The sequence below is a fragment of the Protopterus annectens genome, chromosome 9.part0, assembly GCF_019279795.1.
Source record: "Protopterus annectens isolate FY-2018-M chromosome 9.part0, PAN1.0, whole genome shotgun sequence".
In the NCBI taxonomy this organism is placed as follows: domain Eukaryota; kingdom Metazoa; phylum Chordata; order Ceratodontiformes; family Protopteridae; genus Protopterus; species Protopterus annectens.
Genome location: NC_056743.1, coordinates 848251224 through 848272605, shown reverse-complemented (window position 1 = coordinate 848272605; position 21382 = coordinate 848251224). Strand labels below are relative to the sequence as shown.

Below are 21382 nucleotides of genomic sequence, written 5' to 3'. Positions count from 1 at the left end.
CTGCCAAATTCTGATGCCATTCTCTTTGTAAGGCAGAACCAATGTATTCAGACACCTCGAAGGAACGTCACCAGTACAAGATTGCTCAACAGAAGCAGAGGTCTGCTCAGCAACTCTAGATCTGACAGACGAACTGAAAGCCAAGGCTTGTGTAGAGGATGAGGGACGTGACAACATGTCAGACTCTAAGGATCTCAATAGGGGCCTGTACCATCGCCTTGGTTGCAAAAGAGGGCTGCAAAAGTGCCTCACCTTCCCTCAGCGATAATGAGCCTGGAGGACTTGCAGAAGGTGAATGGTTGTCATCAGAGGCCCTAAGCTTTTTTTTTTCCCTTGTCCTTCTTACACTTAGGGAGTTTAACCTCAAGACACCACTCAGATGCCATTAAACAATGTGAAGAAGATTGCAACGTAAGATACCTAGCTAAGACTTCGGCCCTAGGCCTGACAGTCCTAGAAATGAAATTCATGCAAAAACAGCAACTAAGGAAGTCATGATTCGGGCCCAGACAGGTGAGACACAAAGTATGAATGTCTTGTTGTGGGATTTGCTTACCACAACAGAGACAATTGTTAACCTTCTCTGACATGAGTTAAAGCAAGAAAGTGTGTTCTTCAATAGGGTACGCAGCTTTAGAAGACTTCTGTCTGGTGCAGACAGACTGATGCACTGAAACACTGCTTCAGGTTCCAATGGCAAGAAAAGACTGATGTCATGGCATTGGCTAGCTCCCTTTACACCCAAGCATACTGACGTCAGAGTAGGGTGTCCACCAGCCTTAGGAAGAGTGAGATTTTTACTCTGGTAGTTGGGTCAGCCAAGGGCTTTCACAGCAGGAAATCCCACTAGTCAGGACTGCAACAGCGAAACACGAAGAAAATCAGCATCAATTTATTTATTAACTTTTTGTTGACGGGGTCATAACAACTAGGCATAGCCTATTTTCAGGGCAGACTTGAGATGGTATTCATACAGACAAGGGGTAGTTTTGGAAAAGAAACCTGGTAAATTTCTCTGTTCTTTTTGATAAGAGCCGTAGAATCTTTTACATCCACCCCAGCTACTACCAACTCGTGCAACACTGACCAATATTTAACATCTCAGCTAAAGGATGTTACCCCAAGAAGAGAGGCATCCCCCTGATGTTCCATCATAGTTTCAGCAATGAACATGAATTCAAGTGGCTGGAGGGCTAGAACTTGATCCTCTCAGCATCACAGGTGGGTGTACTGTTGAATCAGTTGATGCTACCTGGTCTAGTTATACTTCAGGATTAATATGCAAACATCTCTTAATTAGCCTGAGAAAGACACGGCCTTCCTCTCCAGGGCACTAAGCAGCTCAACTTGGATGGACACGACTGGAACATTATTGGTGCTTTGGAATCCCAGTACAAAGAATTTTCCATTACCACTATCTTGCTGTCTTGATAAACCCCAACCATTTCCTTCAGGATCTCCTGAATTGTCTTGCAGGTAAAATAAGGGCACAACACTGTATGGTCAAAGACTTCTGGAATGCTTATCCTGGTGGCAAGAATGATAACTGGTGCAGATATTTTACTGTCTCAGACTGAGTATTACCTCTGACTGCCTACCTCATCTGGAAAAAAAAAACTGCTCTTCAAGTTTTAGAAAATAGTATGGATAGTTATACAATTTTATCTCCTCCATTTTAAATATTAATACACCATCTTACATAGAGTACACTGGTTTCCTATTAAGCAGACATAGTAGCAGCTATCTATATTTTTACTTTCATACTGCAGCATCTCATATGTTGACTTCCCCTTACAATATATTTTACCACAGCTTTTAATCTACTGTTAGTGAGACACTCAATCTCAGCTGTCCTTGTATAAATCATGTGAACCATGCTTAGTTTCCCCTTAGACTACCTGACTGGGAAGCTGTTCCATTCAGTTTGAAAAATATATATCAAAATAAAATACTTCAGGAATCAGTTTTATCTGTACTGGAGAAAAGGGACATCTGCAAATTTGATGGGTAGCCAATTACTATTTTCTTTTCCATTGCTTATGCAGTGTATTTATAAGGCACGACATTCTAACCTGCTTACCTGAATGCACACTTTCTTGCCAATTTTGGCTATGCTGTTGTGTGGTTTCTAACAACCTTTTACCATGCTCTTTCTAGGTTCTCTTGCCTGATTCTACACTTGTTCAGGTCATTACACTAGACCAAGCCTTCATTAACCCTTTCTGACCCAAATCAAGTGCAACACACTACTAATATTTATATTACCCTATATTGTGAAAGTTAATATCTTTTAGTGCTTTATTTGTTAAGCTAGTGGGCAGCAAGGCACTGAAATCCTGTTTTACTTGATATGAAAGTTGTTACGATTATGTTGTCCATTTAAAAAAGACAAAAGTCAGTGACTAAATCGTTAGTTTTGTTTACAGTTACTACACATTTGCTTTTACTTGTACCATATTTGTTTATCCTTTGAGTAATTCAGGTGTTACAGAGTAACTAAACAGTTCTTTTTTAAACTAATATGTACATAACCCTTGACAGAATATTCGTTCTTTGAAGTCTCCTGTAAAATGTCAACAAATATGTTAACATTTAACATTAATTTAACATGTAACATTAATTTAAGTGTACATAGTTATCTTGTTATAGGTGCATAGCTCTTATTCAGCTGTAAACAGCTTTGCCAACTTTTTTTAAACTGCTGTAAAGTACTGATGCCATGCAGAATAGCAGTTAAGATAACTTGCAACAATGTCTTTTCCTTGCACCACAGCTAAATTATTCTGGTGGCAAGTGTAAGTGTAGGGCTGCAATACAGATGATCCTGGGTTCTAATACAGCAAATTCCAAATATTTTTGTGTTTGGGGTTGGTATAATGATTAAGGTGTTTACCTGACACACAAGGTACAATGTTTGATTCTCACATTTGGAGGGTAAGTGGCTAAGCTTAAAATGGCTCACAAGGACAGCTAGTCTAATACTTGCCTATGAAGCCTAAGAGTCCACCACAGGTGAGTCAACTTAGCTAGTAAATGTATAGTGAAAAAAAATATATAATGTTTATACATTCTTTCTCATAAGCATGCTCTCTCCCCTATACAAGCTGTTTTCATCCATTTAGCTTATCTGCTTGCAATTTCAAATCCTCAGTCTCACTGCCTGTCAGCCACTGGAACACAAAAGTGTGCAAAAGCAATGCATACACTATCCACAGTTTTTAATACAGTCGCAAGAATCACAACATAACTATTACTTACCAGAATCAGGACTGCTGAAAATCATTACATTTCTCACTCATGTTGCTTTGAAGGATACCGCCCAGAAAATGAAAGCTGAAACCAGTAACTTGGCTGTTCAAATTAAATTTTTCGATAACTTTTCTTTATATACAACACAAACAGAATGTGAATGATAGGATGATATTCTTTTAATATAGATGATATATTCACCGTTATACTAGCAAACATGGCTTCCGATTAATGTCAAGCAGAAAGTGGACGGCTGCATGACACAAAGCAGTGTAAATACTACTTCCTCACTACTGAATTTTCTGCTGGGGGAAAAAAAAGCATTTTAACAGTTCAAAACATGTAGAACAACTCTGACCGGATGAGGAACTATTTTCTATACGTTATCTTTTCGACTGCAAAGACAACCCAAACAATTAGCTCCCAGTACAAACACTGTTCTCTCGATGCGGATATCTGTGCTGAATGCTTGTGAATGAGTGTTAATCTGCAAGTGGCAGCTGTGCTCTCTAAATGTGCACAGCCGAGTTAAACAGTTGTTAAAGGGTGCTTTACTTCTGAATGGCAGAAACATATTACTCTGAAAGCTAACTCTGATAAGACTAATGGTTTTGAAAATACTAAGTTTCAAGAAAATGGACATGTAATTTTATCTACTTCCTGCAGTTAAAGTCAACTAGCAGTATACTCTAAATTAAGTATCCATGTTAAAATAGTTAACTAATAATGAAAAGAGTACAAATATGTGGACTACTGGGGCACAGGAAAAGCTGCTCTGCAAGAAACTACAATTAAGGAGGAAAAAGGAAATGCATGCAATAGTATTTTAGTTATTTATACTTTTCATTTACACTTTTTACGTCATGTAAATATGGTAAAACATTTCATATTTAGTGTATTTCTTTGCTTTTTATAGCTCAGAGATTTATGTCGGTCTGTCAATAGTTGTATTCTTATTCTCTATCCCATCAGCTACTCATTTCTAACATTTCTAGCTTAAATTTAGCCCAGTAGCTAAACTGAATACCTCTCATATCTCGTTCACCTAGTTTAGCATCTCCCATTTCTTTTATCTTTATTACCCTTATAGCTTCTGTCAGTCATTTTACACTCCCAAATCATAAAATGTGAACATGTTAAAAAGAAGGAATCTTTCAGAAACTAAAGAAGTCACCTCCTGTACCTCACTGGTTGTACAATTTTTTTAAACACCTTTGATTCATCACTTGTGAAACGGGCAAATAAATTTATACAAAGTAAACAAACCATATTAACAAGTTTCATTTACAAACATACACTGCATACATTCCTTTATACAGTATAATCAATCTACTGGTTATACCATCTTGATCTGACTGATTATAGGTCTAATGTCATAACTTTGCCTGTTTAAAAGTCCACGTCTTAGTTATGAAAGCTGCTGCCTTTGTCTCCACACTAACATCTGGTTTGACTTGCTGATGCAGTGTTTTGGCCAAGTTTTTTTGCTAATAACTGTCAATACAGAATTTCAAACTAAAGTCCAACATCACTATACCACATGTGGCAAGATACAGAAGATGACAGTAAAAACAGCTGAATCACAAACTCTGTTCTCCCAGAGGCAATCATTAGCAAAGAAATCTGAACTGCTGCTTATGCTGAGACATACAAAGCTGCATACAACAAGATGAACTGCTTATTGCAATGTGGTCATTGTAAGGGATGACTTTCTCATAGATGGATAGGGTTTGAATCCTACCACTGACAACTAATGTAAAGGGAAAAGGACTGTGGGAGACAGATGAAGGTTTGACATCCATCACTGCCAACCAATATGAATGGCCACCAGGGGTACTGTCTTTTGAGTCGTATCACTCTTGTCAAGCAGATTAAGTATGCAAAAGGACACTCGAACATGAATCACTTTGGAAGTCTGTTCATGCAGCCTGGCCACAATAGCATGCAGGAAATAGAAACTCTTATCCTGAGTATGTAACTCTGGCCACCACACCTAAGAATAGACTTTACACTGAACACCCCACCAAGAAGAGTCTTAGACCTAGCTCCCTACACCTCTTTCTTAGCACTATTCTTAATTTCATAGCCTTCCAATGTTCACATGTCCATATCAGCTGTACTTTGAACAGATTCTTAAATACACACAGAGATGCGTGCATACACGCACACACACACACACACACTAATTTGAAGGGAAAGCTGGTAATATTTTCCAACACTACAGCCTTCTCCCCTGGCTATTGGTACCCAAGATTATCAGGCTGGGAACCTCCTCAGTTACTGCTTCACCCAAATTATCAGGCTGTGGAGCTCCACGGTTGCTGCTTCGCTCTTTAAAAAGCCAAATTAGAAATTTAAAGTGCCTTCCCTGAGAAGCCCAGGAGTCTGATGAAACTGTGAACTTACCTCTGGGAGGACAGGGCCTGAGTCATTACATTAAATCCTGAATTGCCAAAAATCTGGCTCATTCCCAGCCAAATACTGGGCCCCTCTTGTTGAGTCTGCAAAGAGCCTACGACTGCCATTCTACAGTAAGTGTTCAAAGTAACAGGAAAAAAAATGTAGTTGGCAAAAATTAAAAATGGTTTCAGGCAGGAAGGTCTTGTGATGCTTGGGGAATAAGGACATCTCCCCTAGTCTCTGCAGTAACAGAATAGGTGTCATTAATATAAGTTTTAGTTTAGTGGGTTAGAGTATTTGTAAACATAGTCTTATCTGAAACGGTGTGCATTTGGGTGAGTGTGTGTTATAATTTGAACAGATAACAAGGTAATAGCAGAAACCTCAGGAGAATTGGTGCAGTTCATGGCAGCTGGCACAGATGAGGTTGCTTATGTCTCAGTTCTGAAGCGGAGAAAAAAAAAACAATTTACAAAGCTTACTCTTATACACTACAGTAATATTACAACAAATTATCAGTCTTAGTGAAGAGACTGTACATCGAAAAATAACACTGAAAGGGACATGGAACAAACTGTCATCATTATTTCTATGAAATGTAAGACTGGGAAAGTCAGGAAGAAATTAATGTTGCCTGACATGGATATGTTTTGGGTGAAGACAAATTGCTCAAGATGTAAGATAGTGCACGGAGAGAAAAAAAAAGTAAGAGCTATGGGTAAACAAAAAGAGTGAAAGGACTGGACTGTGTTGAGTATATGACGGTCAATATGGCAGTTTGAAGTGGCTTTCATTTGACAGTATTCAGACTGTGAAATCTTACAGGCTTCCTTCATCAACCTCAAACACGATGGTCCAGTTTAAGAAGTGGCTATGCAAACAGCAATTATTAAATTCAGTTGTGGAGAACAGATACAGTTTTGTCTGACTAATAGAAAAAACATTCTATTTAATCATGACTTTTCAAAAAAAAAAAAAAAAAAAAAAAATTGTAGCAAGTATGATTCCAGATGCTACTGCAGGTCAGGAACCTCAAGTATAAAATTCTAGTAACTTGCTGGTTTTTTTAGGTTTATTTATTTATTTTTTGAAGGGGGAAATCTGTAGACCTGATAAAGGCATAGGAAAGTGTCAATAGTTTTAAGATATGACTGACTGCATAACACGGGCCAATATTTTAGCTGACAATTTACAATCTTCTTGAGGTAATGATGCACAGTCAGTACTGTTAGAGGTCAGGGAAGATTTAGCAGGACGTGCTTAGTTTTATATGTGGATCCATGAATTTGAATGGTCTACGTCTGTCAAGGATTGTTAACATAGACGGACTAAAATGTTGAAAACGTTTGATATTTAAGGATATTTTTGAAGTGCCATGACTGTTGTATAAAAGACAATAACACAGCCCTGTGAAAAATATTGATTACATATGTGAGCCTCGTTTTTCCTATTTCATAATGACTGATGCAAGGTATTGTATATTGATTACATATGTGAGCCTTGTTTTTCCTTATTTTCTAATGGTTGATGCTAGATGTGAGCCTTGTTTTTTCTTACTTTGTAATGATTGATGCTAGGTATTATATGGATTACATACGTGAGCCTCGTTTTTTTTTCTTATTTCGTAATGACTGATGCTAGATATTATATTGATTACAGATCTGAGCCTTGTTTTTTTCTTATTTTGTAATGACTGATGCTAGGTATTTTATTTTAGTTACTGGAAGGATACACTTGAGAGATGGCAAGGTGGCCCATGAAAACCAAACTACTGACATAATGATACTAAGCATTACATTTGAATCGATAAAAGACTAGACTGAAGTGAAGACAATATGTCCTGTGTAAATAAAAATGAATAGTCATGGGAAATGTATTATCCTTGTTTTATGTCGACTAACGTAATGAAACTCAGTATTGTATTTAGACTGATGGTCTTTGTAGTAGCTCTGCATTTTCCCCATAACTATGGAAGGGTGCATTTACCGTTTGACATATTGGTCAAGGTTCCTTTAAATGAGACATGCAGTTTCCATAAATATATTTTCTTTAAAAACCTGTACACTCAATTAAATGTTATATATACTGTGCCTTCTTACAGGTGTTGTTTTTCTTAGACAAACTACTATCGACTGCATTTAGTGTAATCAATGGGACAATAAAAAAGTGTTACTTATAATTAGTGGATTTTGCCTGGGCCCTAGTCAGAGACACTTACTTGACAGCATTAAGGTGAATTTGGAGAAGGATATTTTAGATTTGAAATATGAAATTCTCAGAGTAATCTCAACCTGCTGGTACTGCAGTGTCAACAGGATACAAAAGAGGAGATGGCTTTGTTCTCACATAGCTTATTACTTGCATGGGTCCAAATTTGTTTAGTGAGAATGTGTATGCTAATTCTCAAAAGCTTGAAATGATATTGCAAGGGATTCATTTTCAAAATATGTGCAATGGATTATATGGAATTTAATAGGTGAAGGATCTTGGAAACATTCTGAATTCACTGGCCCATCTTGACTGGGAAGCCTGCACCCCCCCCCCCCCGACTGGGACCCGAGTGGGCTGGCTCCTGCCTATAATGACCCCCCCAAAGGAAGATGTCCTCAGGAGTTTGTATGATTAGATGTGGTTAGCAACCCAGATGAAAATTATTTACCTTGTGCATCTGCACTTGATTACGGATGCACAACACCTCAGAATGAAGTCTTGAAACTGAAGGTTGATGGAGTTGTTTCATAGGCTACTAGCTAGTCAAATATGTAGGGATTATAAAATCAATACTTGATACTAGTAGGTACTGCAAGAAAAACCCAACCAAGTTAGAGTTTTCACTGTGTGATACTTTAAACATCCTGTAATGGACATCTGGGAGATGTATGCAAATGACTCCTTGAGGACATCAAGTATTTCAGCTACATGGCTTCTGAATGCCCATGACTTTACTTTTTAACTATATAAAACATATATCCCAAGGGTCTCCATTACAAGAGGTTTAAGGTATCATACTGTGAAAACTCCAGCTTGGCTGTTTTTTCTTGCAGTTTGTACTGAACGGTTTTGTCTGTGTGACCTTTTTACCCTTTGGTTTTAATGCTAGTAGGCGGTTTTAATTTTTGCTTGATTGCAGCCAAGCAGGATAACTACCTGTATGAGTAGCATGTCCATGCTATCTTGCTTTACTGACTTTTTTGGAAGAAACCAAATACAAAATGCTGTAAACCTCTGAGGGAGACAAAAATGACTGCAAATAAATCCACCAAGTGTATATAAAAAAAAATATATATATATATATATATATATATATATATATATATATATATACACATACACACACATATATACATATATACACATATACACACACACACATATACAGAGCAGTAAAAGCCTAATGCTTTATTCAGGTTCCTGTTAGGAATGAAAGCACTAAATCCTGAAAATCCTGAATCCAGCTTTTACTGCGGTCTTTTTTTTTTTTTTTTTTTTTTTTAACGCTTGGTGGATTTAGCTGCTGTCATTTTGGTTTCCCCTCAAAAGGTTGATGGTGTTTTGTATTTGGTTATTGGTTTTCTACTCTGCCCGCTGTCCTTGCACAGATTATAAATATTTTGAGATAAAAAGATATGAATTTCACAAAGTTGGAATACATTATTATAAAACAATTTTGTAACGCACACAATTTAACATTATCTGCATGAAGGTGCATTCAGTGAATCTGTTAATTCTGTACTTCACTACAGGATATTATGTTCATGACATGAGTGGCAGCCTAGGACCTATGGTTTACAGCGATAAATTGCTGACTGTTACCTAGACGACTAGTGATATGGATACTACAAGGGCCAGGGCAGAGGAGGATGAGAGTAAGCAGCCAATGCTGGCTCACCCATCCTGGGAGAGAGAGTCTGACACACTGCAGCTATGGCCCCACCAGGTATTAATGGACTGCAGCTATGGCCCCACCAGGTATTAATGGACTGTAGGCATTACATACTGGATCTGGTGGGTGGCACTGCATGCAGGCCAAGATGGATGTGCATGGTATGGAAGAGAACACGGGATCTTCCCAAGCAACAGCATAAGGGATGCAAACAGATGTTCTGGAAAGTGTTAGTGAGGGGGATTGTGACAGGCAGGAAAGCTCCACTCTCTCACAATCAACTCTCACATCTGCAACAAGCAAGCTGAAGAGGCTCTTGCCTTGGCCAGAGAATGAATGGGCTCTTTGTGTACATGTGTGTGGTTACTTGCACTAAGAGCAAATCTTTTGGAAACCCCCCCCATCTGTGTCTTATAAAATTCTTCCACCTTTGAGGAAGAAATTGGAAAAATAAATCTTTCTCTGTTCTGAGAATGTCTGAGGAGAAAGATAGTCTTCCAGTGCCTGCATCAGTGAGGGGAACTTTATTTTTTCTTCCTTGTAACTGATGGTGGAAATGGCTCTTCTCCCAACGTTTTGAAATACTGCATTTTCTGTGCTATTGGATTCTTTGAAGTTACATCACTACCACGTCTACAATTTCAAGGAACTTTTTCTGTCTCTTTCTAAGCTTCTTTCCTCCCAGTCTACCCCCCCCCCCCCCACACACACACACACACACACACACACACAGATTCCTTACATTTCTTTACCATAGCAGTTTTTTTTCTTAGTTTTAATTGACTTGTTTCCCCTCAGCACTGGCCTCTTCTTCTGTTCTTTATGAAGCTTCTTCCTGCTATAAAATATTTTCAGTGCTTTAAATCTTCTAATATAAGCAACCTTATCAAATCTCTTCTGGCTTTCATAATTACCATATTACAGAGCACAGACACAAAAAACACAGGGCAAAGGTTTGTGTGAGATACTGTTTTCATAACAAGCATTCTCATTTTATTTACTGACATTTGCTTCCCAAGAAAAGTCCAACTGGGCACAGGTGCCCTTTTTCAGCAAAGACTCAAGAAAAGCTCCAAGGTACCATATTTAATGTGATCAATATTTACAACAAATTTGTAATGCAGTTTCAGAGAATACACAGCATAACCATATAATAAAATTTGTATTGATGTTCACAAACAAAATTTACAAGCTTTGTACAAAGACGTTACAAACAGAAAAGAGGTATTAAGGATAGGTAGGAGTAATTTACAAAATAAAATAGAGTGAGGTATTACAAGAGAAGCAAGTTTGAGTGTTAGAGGAGTAGTGGTGGAACAGTAAATTGGTTGTGCTAATTTGAAGTAGGTATAGTAGTTTAAGAAGTACAATAAAGTGAGGTATTAGAAGGGGAAAAGTAGGTCAAGCGATTTAGTGCTTTAAAGGGAGGTATAAGAAAGGTGATTAAGGGTGTTAAGGCAGCTATGTCCCAAATGAGGAGCAGGACAAAGCCAGGAGGCAGGATGAAGCATTTCAGTAATGGTTTGAAAACATAAAAGGTGTGTGACAGATCTGATTGATATAGGAATTTTATTCCAAGTTCTAGCTACACTATTGGACTACAGTCTGACTCGAGCAGCCCTTTAGTTTGCAAATGGTAAGCAATTGTTTATTATTTGACCGACTGGGATACCATTGTAGCAGGGATTATATTCTGTTTGAGGATGCCCAGGTGGATAACTTTGTACTGTTCTCTATCATGCATTTTTTTTTTCAAAATGTTATGCAAAGTATATTGAAAACCATGTTTGATACAGGGCTGAAATTACATTTGAGGTTAGTATGCAACAGATGGCTTTCTTCCATTCAGAACTTAACCCCCCTCATTCTTTCTAGTGACCTACAGTATAATTTCCATGGTTCAACAGTATATTTTAACAAAATATCTAGAATGTATTGTCCTCTCCGTTGAACTACCGTGTAATTTTCTAATAATGCATTATGCATTCTGGTGATATCCAGCTTGGAAAAGAGCTACAGACATACTTGGCACTATTACCTGCATACCATGCTTCATGTTTTGATTAAAAGATAACACACACACACACACACACACACACACACACACACACACACACACACACACACACACACACACACACACACACACACACAGCTTCACTGTAAGACACACAAGCTAGCTTGTTACCAAAGAAGGAACCAAGGCTGCTGTCCAATAAAAGCCTGGATTTCCAGCTTCATACTCAGACTGCCACACTGTTGACCCTGTGTAGCCTTGCTGCCCCATTAACCTCTCAGCCACTGCCTCTCCTACACAATACAATTCTTCCAGAAAGACAATAAAAGTATTTCACAGGGAGTAATTATGCAGAAAACAATATTAATAGAAAAAGACAGAAGGCTTAAAGCAAATATCACTAACAACCAGATAATTGGTAGAAGGAAGCATGTGCAACAGAATGAATCCAGCTAGCCACAACCCTTTTTTCCACCATTTTTGTTCATGTTGTCGGGTTGTCACCAACAGTGACAATCTACAGCCAAAGTTTACACCTCACACTCATATGCACACACACCTATGGCCAATTTAGAGTGTCCAATCCTCTTACTGCATGTCTTTGGAGTGTGGGAGGAAACTGGAGCACAAGGAGGAAACCTACGCAAACACAGGGAGGACATGCAGACTCCACACAGAAGGCACCCCAGCAGAGAATTGAACCAGGTAACCTCTTGCTATGAGGCAACACTATCTGCTGTACCACTGTGCCGTCCCTTGTAAGAGAATGAATAAATGTGCAACTGTTGATGTTTACAAAAACAAAAAAAAGATATTGTTGCGAACATGACATGAAAATTATAAATGAGCATACTGCATGTTAAAGGCCGGTGATATCGTTAAGGCACCCAGAATCCACAGCCATGTGTAAATCATGGAGAATTTCTGTGCTACCACATATCAGAATGATTTCAGCAAGGAAGTTTTGTTCACAATCTGTTGTGAAAAAAGTTATGCACTCACCATAACGTTCCATCTGTGTTGTCGATATTCATTTATCACTGACCTATGGGACTCTGTTCCGAGTCTCGGAACCAGCTCAGCTTGCGCAAACCAAAAACTCCTGAGCCAAATTCCTACCCAGAATGCCTCTCCCTAAACGACCTCAGATCGAGTTTGCAGCTATAATGAAAGACTAGGAAAAGGTAATACTATAACCATTGAAGAGGCCATGTCCAAGGTCATACATGAGGAAACAAAAGCCAGGACTAAGGTCCGCTCCTCAAGAAGTCTGGAGGAGGAGAAAGGAGGGTGGGGTGTCAAGGATAAATGAACATCGACAACACAGATGGAACATTATGGTGAGTATATAACTTCTTTAACTGATGTTGTCAATCTTCATTTTTCCTTGACCTATGGGATAGAGTCCCCAGCTACCTTGTACCTTGGAAAGCCTTATGGAAGGATATTCCTGAGCACCATAGAACCAAATGACGCTCTAACCCTGGCGACAACATCCACTTTGTAATGAGTAATAAAGGTATGTGGAGAAGCCCACGTCGTGGCTGCACATATGCCAACCATGGAAGCCTTGGAGTGAAAAAAATCAGAAGTGCCTATAGTTCTTGTGGAGTGTCCTCTAACTGGGGCTGCCAATTTTAGGTTTTTCCTGTTGCAGACAAAGGTAATGCATTCTCTAACTATTGAGACAACGTAACCTTAGAAACTGATTTACCCATGGAAGGACACGAAAAGGAGACGAATAACTGGTCCAACTTTCTGAAATCTTTAGTTCTGTCAAGATAAAAACGCAACTGTCTGTGGACATCCAACAGATGTAAGAAGTATTCTCCCTTGTTGGAAAAATTAGGAAAGAACACTGGCAATTTGATGGATTGATTAATGTTAGTCTAGGATACGACCTTTTGAAGAAAGGATGGATTGGTTCTCAGAGATGCCTTGTCTTTATGAAAAATCAAATATAGAGGTTTTGAAGATAACACATGAACCTCTGAAATCCTAGCAAAATGTTTCAAACTGGGGAAGACAAGCTATTTCGCCTGACACTCAATGGAACTGAAGAAACCAAGCTGTAAGCTTGAGGTTTTTCAGGTTGGGATGAACTAGTCCCTGAGGATGGAACAAAAGATCTGGATCCGGGTCCAGAGTTCCTGGACTTTGAAGTACATAAGGCCAAAGAAAGGGGAACCAGACTTGCTGATACCAAAATGGGACAATGAGAATCACTTTGGTCTTCAACCTTATGGCCTTCTTCAAGAAGAGGGGTATTAGAGGAATGGGGGAGGGAGACAGTAGTCCCGAGGGCCAATCATGAAGGAGAGCATCCCTCAGGGACTCCCCCTGTGGGGGGGATTAAGGCAAAGTAGCTGCTGCACTTGTTCTGAGGAGACGCAAATAGGTCGCAGCAAGGCTGGCCCTATTGATGGAATATCTTCTTTGCCACTCTGGAAAAAGAGAGGCCACTTGGGAGGTAGGAGGATGCATCTGCTCAATTTGTCTATCACGTTTGAGTTCCCCGGGATGTGCGTTGCTACCAGAAAGCAGTTTGAAGAGATCACCCATTTCACAATCTGAGGGCTTCTTGACAAAGGGGATAAGACTTGGTTCTGCCTTGCTTGTTGATTTACCAGACTACTGACATGTTGCCTGACTGAACTGCAATCATTCCTAGAGGGAGGACAGATTGAAAGGCTTGCAATGCTAACAGCACTGCCCTCAGTTCCACAACAGTGACATGCAGATTTGCCTCTATCAGGGACCAAGTGCCCTGGATAGTACTTCCCTGAAAATGCCCCCCCCCATCAGATCTAGGAGACATCCATGGTCACTATGGTCTAGGGGTGAGGAGAAACAAATAGTCGCCCAACAGAATTTCCTCAGATTCCATCCATCAATATAAATCCTTATTGTAATGACTGGTAATTCAGATGGAGACAAAGGATGAGTGAGAATAGATCATTGGGAGGACAGAAGCCACTGTAAAATTCTCATCTAGAACTTTGCTAGTGGTACTAAAGTAACAGCTGCCGCCATAGATATCAGAGACTGTAGAACTAGTGCAAACATTGTCGTTGGAGAGAATAATGTTCTACCTGTGATCTTATTTTCTGCAATCTGTGACTAGGAAGGGAGGCTACACAAGAGGATGTATTCAGGCAGGCTCCTATGAATTCCAACTGTTGGGTTGGGTTAACTTGAGATTTGGCAAGATTCACCGTTACATCTAGAACAGACCAGAAGCTTAGGGTGAAATCTCTTGTCTGTTCAAGTAGATGCCTGGTGGGAGCAGTAAGGAGCCAGTCGTCCAAATATGGAAATACTTGGAATCTGTGCAATCTCAGGTGAGCTGCTACTGCTGCCATACATTTGGTAAACACCTGGGGGGCTGTAGTGAGACCGTAGGGTTGAGCTCAGAAGTGATAATTACTGGCTCCCAGATGGAAGTGGAGGAACCTGCTGGAACATTTGTCCATTTTTATGTGGCAATATGTGTCCTGCAGGTCTATAGAGCACATCCAATCGTCTTTCCCTAAGAAGGGAAGAATAGACTTGAACCGTAACCATCTGGAATTTTGTCTGTTGAACAAACTTGTTCAGAACAGTGAGTTCCAAAATTGGTCTCCACTTCCCTGTCTTTTTTGGCACCAAAAGGAACCTTGAGTAGAATCTGGATCGTATCTGGTTTGGCGGGACTTCTTGGATGACTCTTTTCTAGCAGCTTTTGAATTTCAAGAGCTGCCTGACCCCTCTGACTGGGTGGAATACCGGGGATCTTTCTTCCTAGTTTTAGCGTAAGGTTGAATGGAGTATAGTAGCCTCTGTTAATAATCCTTCGCACCCAAGCATCTGTTATCTTTTGCCAGGCTAGCGGGTGCAAGGAAAGTCATCCCCCAACTGCTTCTAAAGGCAAGAATTTAGGGTTTTCCTGAGAAGGAATCTCTGCAACCCTGATTTTGTGGGCAACCTCTGCCACTTGGTTGGCGTCTTCCATTATAGCACCCCCTCTGACCCGGGGGGGGGTTATTACCACGTTTGTCCTGGAAATGCCCTTGGATCTTCTTGAACCACATTTTCCCCGCTTCTCTGGTTCCTGGAATAGGAAAGTTGGGGAGTGGAAAAACGTACGCCCAAGGACGACAGGATTTATCCATCCTTTTCACACCTGGCCAATGTATCTTTCACTTTGAGGCCAAAAAGGGAAGATCTGTCAAATGGAGCACTAATGAACGAAGACTTGAATGGCTCCGTAAACTCACACAAGAGCATCCAGGCATTTCTCCTTATGGCTATGCCTGAACCTGTTGCCCTAGTCGTCCCTTCGGCTGCATGTACAATAAACCTCATGGAGGAGTTAGAAATAGACTCCAGGGTGGCAAGCTGGGAGGCTACCTTATCTTGTACCTCATCAGTTGCAGCTCCTATGAGGGTATCTAAGAGCTCCTTGATCAGATCTGTCTGAAGTCTAGTGAAATGTGCCATGAAATTCAATGACTGCAAGGCAAAGGTTGAAGAAGCATAGATCTGCTTCCCAAATCTGTCCATCGCCTAGACTCCCGGTTAGGGGGATGAACAGTGGAACTTTCTTCTGCTAGATCTGTCTTGGTGGCTGCCACAACCACCATGGCATCTAGTATTAAACCTTTGGCCCAGTGTTGATGGTCCTCTGGAGCTGAAAGGATTTTATCTAGTCTCCTGGGGATTGGTTCTATGGAGTCAACCTCTTCCATGCCCGCTGGGTGATCAGTTTAATAAGATAGTCAGCCAGCGGGGTCACCCAAGAGGTAGATGAGTGAGCGCACTGAAGGCTTGCAGGTACACAGACTCCTCTGAGGATGGGTCTTGGGAATTCCAGCCACCCCTCTGTTTTAATATTTTAAGAAAGTCTCTAAAGTAGACGTCTTCTGGGGTGACCTGAGGAACCCTCCCTGTCATCGAAGTCCATGTCTTCTGTTTCAGACTCCTCCAGGGAGTCACGTTTTTTCCTCTTACACAGCCTCTTCTGAGTCACCTCCTCAGTGGGAGCTTCTGTGGAGGAATTAAAATAGTTTGGGCCCTGTATAGGGGTGTCCTGCAGCTTCGGTGCGCTCTGTCCTGGTGTAGAGGTTGGTGGAAGCTCTGAACCAGACGGGGTCCTGGAAAAACACTCCAGTGGGGAAGAAACCAGCTGGGAGCCTGCAGAGGCCAAGGCACTCTCCTTAACCAGAAAGGCAGGTCCCCCCAAAGAGGGATGGGAGCCCACAACTGGGAACTACAACCTTGATACCGTGGGTCCCACCCCGCTCCGAGGAAACTGCCATCAAGGTTGAAGTCGAAGAAGAACCCACAAATGGCATTGTGGAGCTACGACCCTGGAAGTCCATTGGTTCTGAAGAAACTGTGGAACTCAGGGCAGAGACAGGGGCCAAAGACACGACAGCGGTCGGCACCAGGACAGCCGGAATTGGGGAAATCAGAGCAGAGGTCTCTAAAGCCACAGTGGTCAGAGGAGGAATGTCTGGTGGAGTCCTTGGAGAAAAGTGACCATGTCCAGAAGGGAGTGGAGCCTGGGAAGAAGTGGAAAGACCCCTCGCCATGACGAGCTGGATCCAACCTCACACCTTTGATTTATGTCAGACTCCTAGAGGAACAAACTGAAAAGGCTGAAGGAGATTCTGGCCTCTCCAAAAAGGGACTTGTCAGTTGCCCCACAAAAGGGTTCACCAAAGCAGAACACTTGCTCTAGGGACTGAAAAACCATGGCTGCTGGGCTACAGGCTCCAGGGAAGGAACTAGTTCTGAAAAAACTGTCGGCACCATAACCAGCACCGAGGATGGGGGAGGTAATATCAAAGGTTGCTCCGAGGTGGCTGGTACTTAAACTTGAGGTGCCAAGGTAGTAATTGCTATTGAAAATGGTACTGTAAGTTTTTTGGTATCCACCTTCGATTCCACAGAAGCTGTGGGAGTTGAAGGTTTTGATTTCTTATGAGCCAGAGCCGAAGGGGACGCCGGCACAGACAGGCTTCTCATTTTAGTATGCTCAGTTTTTGAAGAGGAGGATGATGATGATGATGATGATGATGAAGAACTCACCTCTGATTTAGCACTTTTAGGTAGACCGGACAAAGCCTCTTCAAAGGGCATTTTTATTAAACCTTTTAGAATAAGTTTATTTTTCCTCTCTATTAGAGTCCAGTGGCTAAAAGCCTGACAAATATCACACTGTATTTCTAAGTCCACCAGGCCCAAGCAATACGCGCAAGAAGCATGACCATCTGAATTTGGCATTTTTCTGCCACAACCAGAACACTATTTGAAACCAGTCATTCCCTTGCTCTCATCTGTCATGTTGAATGGAAAAAATATCAGTGGCAGAAACACACACACACACACACACACACACACACACACACACACACACACACACACACACACACACACACACACACACACACACACACACAGAAAGAGAGAGAGGAGAGAAAAGATACCAACGATGGTAAGCTAAAAACTACCAGAGGCAGAAGAAAGGGATAGCATTACCAGCAATAGTAGGACAGATACCTCATGGTAAGAAGGAAGAAAGGGATAGTACATTCACTCAAAGAAATGATTAAGAGAGAGAAACTACTAGAAAAAGGATAGAAGTAAGCTAACTGGGTAGTAAAAAAAGGGATTTAGAAAATCTGAAATAGCAGCATAAGAAACAATAACTTAGCTCAAGGAGAGTTCATCTGACGAGTCTTTATGAGAAGAGTGGCAAACGAGGTCTGAGTAATTTAGAGAGTAGCATTCTGAGTAGGAAGTTGTCTCAGGAGTTTTTGGTTCACTCGAGCTGTTGTAATGGCTGAGCCAGTTCGAAACTCGGAACAGAGTCCCGTAGGTGAAGGATAAATGAAAACTGAAAGTACAGTTGTGTACACTTACCATAAATGTAGATGTTAGAGTGTATTCACTATTGCAGTCATCACATTTGGGTTATCTGCTTGCAGGTAGCCCTCAGTCAGTCGTATTATCAAAGTCTTGGGTCCTGCGTTGGTTGCGGTCTCATTTCCCATGACGTCAGGTAGTCAGGGGTATAAAGCAGGCAGCTGATGCCATTTTTAGTTTTTCTTGCCCCAGATGTCAGCTGCCCCCATAATGGGAAGCAATTATATACAAGGTTACACCTCCAACAAAAGGCAAATACACCAGAAAGCTTTAAGCATAGTAAACAAGAACAGAGGTATAGTCAATAGAAGTCAGGGGGGCTGGAGGGAGGGTAACCAGGACTGCAACAGTGAATACACTCTAACATCTACATTTATGGTAAGTGTACACAACTGTACTATGTTCTTCGTGTTTCACTGTTGCAGTCATCACATTTGGGCAGATTTCCAAAGCTAAGGATGGGAGGAGGCAATTATATAGCATTAGGACCAGCTAAAAGGCCCTGCAAGATTGCAGTGGCAAAGCCAGCTCTGGATTTAGAAAAAATTGGCAAGTGGTAAAAAGAAGTTATGTACTCACCATAATGTTCCATCTGAGTAGGTACTTCATTTGTCTGCAACCTGTGGGTATCTGATCCGAGCCGGCAGCTTCACTAGCTAAAAGATCCGAGCTCCTAGCTCCTCCCCCCTACCCATAACCCCCTGCTGCCTACTGTATTACCTCAGATCGAGTTTGCTCAGTCCAAAAATTCACACCTTTGACAGAGGATCAAGTACTGCCTAACCTCATGAAAAAAAAACATTTTTCAGGTGACCAGTTATCACGATATGGTTAGGGGGCATGGAGGGGGGGGGGGGTCGGTTGCAGACAAATTAAGTACCTAATCAGATGGAACATTATGGTGAGTACATAACTTCTTTTTCTGAAGTAGTTACTTCATTTGTTCTACAACCTGTGGGACAGAGTCCCCAGCTACCTATAAAAATAACCCTGGGTGGCCTTACGGAAGGATATTCCGAAGCACCGCGGAGCCAAAGGAAGCCCTACTCTTCGAAATCATATCCAATTTATAATGGGAAATGAACGTACAAGAAGACGACCAAGTAGCTGCTGAACATATGTCGTCCAGAGGAACCCTGGACCAGAAGGCTGCTGATGTAGCAATGGATCGGGTTGAATGAGCGTGGATTCCCATAGGAACTGGTTTACCTGAGAACATATACCCGTCGATTATGCACTGAGAAATCCAATTAGCTAGGGTTACTTTAGAAATTGCCTTTCCCATAGCTGATTTGGTGAGAGACACAAACAACTGATCAGACTTGCAAAAATCTTTAGTCCTGTGCAGGTAGAAACGTAGTTGCCTGTGTACATCCAGTTTGTGCAATGTGTACTCCTCTTTGTTCTGAAAATTTGGAAAGAATACCGGTAAATTGATTGATTGGTTAATATTTGACTCTGAAGCCACCTTTGGTAGGAAAGACGGGTTAGTCCTGAGAGACGCTCCATCCTTGTGAAAAATGAGGTAGGGGGGTTTCATGCACAGGGCTTGGAGTTCTGAAACCCTCCTGGCTGACGTAATAGCCACTAAAAAGGCCATTTTCCAAGACAAGAATTTTAATGGAACCGAGGTGGCAGGCTCAAAAGGTGGACTTCTCAAAGCTTGTAAGACTAAAGTTAAGTCCCATGGAGGAACCACCGATTTCACTGGTGGTTTCAAAAGAAAAATGTCCCTCAAAAAGGTTTTGCATATCTTTGAAGATGCTACAGATCCCAGTCCATCTCCCACGTGAAAATGGGAAATGGCTGCTAGTTGCACCTTAACTGTGGAAGCGCTCGCTCCTTTTTGAAAGATTAGCAACAAAAAATCCAGAATTGTTGGAATAGGGACTGTAAAAGGATCCAGGCCCTTGCCTTTGGCCCAGAAGGAAAAACGTTTCCATTTACTATTGTAAATTTTTCTGGTAGCAGGCTTATGGGCCGCCACCAGAATGGCCTTCACTGGAGTACTAGCCATCAGAGGAACTGGATCAACCAAGCAGTTAGCTTGAGGTTTAGCAGGTTCGGGGTTTGGCATCCCACAGGATGCAAAATCAAATCTGGAATGGGATCCAGGATCCATGGAGGAACTATACTGTGAGACCGCAGATAAGGGAACCAGATCTGACGAGGCCAGAATGGGGCTATGAGGATAACTCTGCTCCCCAACCGACGTGCTTTCTGAATGAACTTCGTCATAAGCGGGAGGGGGAGATGAGCATAAAGGAGACCGGGTGGCCAAGCATGCACCAGAGCGTCTCTCGGGGTCTCCCCTGAAGGGGGAAGCATTGCGAAGTACTCGCTGCACTTTGTGTTTGATGGAGAGGCGAAAAGATCGCAGCGAGGCCAACCCCATGCGCGGTAGATCTGCTTCGCAACTGAAGGATTGAGAGACCACTCGCACGGGGTGAGAATCACCCGACTCAGTTTGTCCGCCAATATGTTGGACCGACCCGGAATGTGCATTGCTACCAGAAAGCGGTTGGTGGATATCACCCATTCCCACACTCTCATAGTCTCTCGGCAGAAGGGATAAGACCTGGTTCCCCCTTGTTTGTTTATGTACCAGACTACCGCCATGTTGTCTGTCTGGATCGCAATAGTCCCTAGAGGGAGAAGGTCGTGAAGAGCTTGCAACGCCAAAAGCACCGCCCTCCTCTCTAGGACACTGATATGCAAAGCGGCCTCTATGGGGGTCCACATGCCTTGGACAGTTCTGCCCGAACAATGACCCCCCCCACCCGAGGCGAGAAGCATCCGTGATCAACGTGGTTTGGGGTGGGGGAATTACAAAGGGTCTCCCTTCTCGCAGCTCCCATGAGTGAAGCCACTAAAGGAGGGAGTCCCTGCAAATTCTGCTCAGTGGAATAGGGGTGTTCAGCGGG

The 21382-nt window shown here is 41.6% G+C and overlaps 1 protein-coding gene across 9 annotated transcripts in view; it reads right to left on the bottom strand.

Moving 5' to 3' along the window:
* B3GALT4 (beta-1,3-galactosyltransferase 4) overlaps nt 1–21382 on the bottom strand; it is a 476996-nt gene that overhangs the window by 207329 nt on the left and 248285 nt on the right. The window contains exon 1 of one of the 9 annotated variants that reach the window (XM_044083531.1): nt 3259–3665. The exons of the other annotated variants lie outside the window; for them this stretch is intronic. The gene's annotated coding sequence lies outside the window, so the exon portion shown is untranslated. Of the gene's footprint in view, nt 1–3258; nt 3666–21382 lie in introns of those variants that run through there. 9 annotated transcript variants of the gene reach the window in all.